This window comes from Penaeus monodon, chromosome 29 (assembly GCF_015228065.2).
Source record: "Penaeus monodon isolate SGIC_2016 chromosome 29, NSTDA_Pmon_1, whole genome shotgun sequence".
Lineage (NCBI taxonomy): Eukaryota > Metazoa > Arthropoda > Malacostraca > Decapoda > Penaeidae > Penaeus > Penaeus monodon.
Genome location: NC_051414.1, coordinates 6705188 through 6706517, shown reverse-complemented (window position 1 = coordinate 6706517; position 1330 = coordinate 6705188). Strand labels below are relative to the sequence as shown.

Here is a 1330-nt window from a genome sequence, read left to right as displayed (position 1 = left end):
CCAATCAAAACTCCTACCAATTAATAGCCTTAACAAACTTTAAAACATCCAAATAATCTTCAAAACACACTTCCAATTCATCAGACCGAAGATAATTCGCCCAAAAACGGCCAAATTCTAAGAAGATGGGATACAGAGGATAAAAAAAAAATGGCAAAAATACCTCACTGGTTCCTCATCTCGCTACTTACACGTTCGCGCAGAAGCCCCGCCCACTTGCGTCGATGTTACCTGCTTTTCTACGAAAGGAAAGTAGATGCATCGCTCGTCTAGCGGGCAATAGACGTGTTCACTTGAGTCTGCCGCCTGCTTGAGGAGGTTCTTTCTGCTGCTCGAGGATCTGCGCTCTTTTCTAAGGTAAGTTTGAAACGTCATTTTTCATGGCTGAAGAAATGTGATACCTATCATTATCAAGTGAAAAAAATGGTATAGTTATTTTATTTATTCTTGGTGATTTCAACAGTCTATATCGATAGATATATTTTCATTTTCTTGTCATACGAATGCTACCTTATAAGTAGTATATTTGGCTATACTTTGATCATATTTGTATTTTTTTATAGACATGACACTACTTTCACTCGTATTCGACCGTTATATAATTACCATAAAAGAGTTGTCATTCGTGGAATGTTATGGAAATAATAAACAAAAAACTAGCCGATACCCAAGCCATTATATTTTCACCGGATGCGTGAGGTCGCGACAGGTTATTAAAAATAATGGAGCTATTAACCCACACCGAAAGTCCCAATATCAGATTTATATATATATATACAGATGAGAGAATTCCTGTGCTAATATCGTATCCGGTTTGTGTTTATAAGCGTGACTTGGCACTCGTAGGCTTGTGTGTTCTTCCTGTACGGTATGAGAATTTTTACATTACACTGCACATCCCATCATGGGGATTACGGTCCACAACCCTAGGTGAAAAAGTCCTTTACGGTCACATCTGTTTTTTTTTATCACTCCGAGCGATCATTAAAGACAATTTTTAAGGGTTGCCAAATGTTACTTGAGTTCTCGTATCTGGAGATGGTGATTGTCGCCGTACTCAGCACTCAAAGGCTGCAGAAGAGGAGGAAAAAGGTGTCCTTCACAGAACTCAAGCAGAACCCCTACCAGGTCTGAGGATATGGGAAACAAGTAGAAAGACATCTACATACAAACACGTAGATAAACCTTAGTATTGATTACTAGTTGTGTAGTTATTATTTTTTTTTTTTCAACCCATTGTTTGATGGCAAAGAGAAGAGGGAAAGTTTTCTTTTTTCCATCGCCATCAAACAATGCATTTCAGATTCGACATGCATGCTCTTTCTTCTTT

General features: G+C 38.1%; 1 protein-coding gene across 1 annotated transcript in view; it reads left to right on the top strand.

Annotated features, from left to right (window-relative positions):
- Nucleotides 1-206: 206 nt before the first annotated feature.
- The window catches only part of LOC119591633 (putative defense protein 3), a 5624-nt gene continuing 4500 nt past the window's right edge, over nucleotides 207-1330 (top strand). The window contains exon 1 of the mRNA XM_037940388.1: nucleotides 207-357. The gene's annotated coding sequence lies outside the window, so the exon portion shown is untranslated. The remainder of the gene's footprint in view (nucleotides 358-1330) is intronic.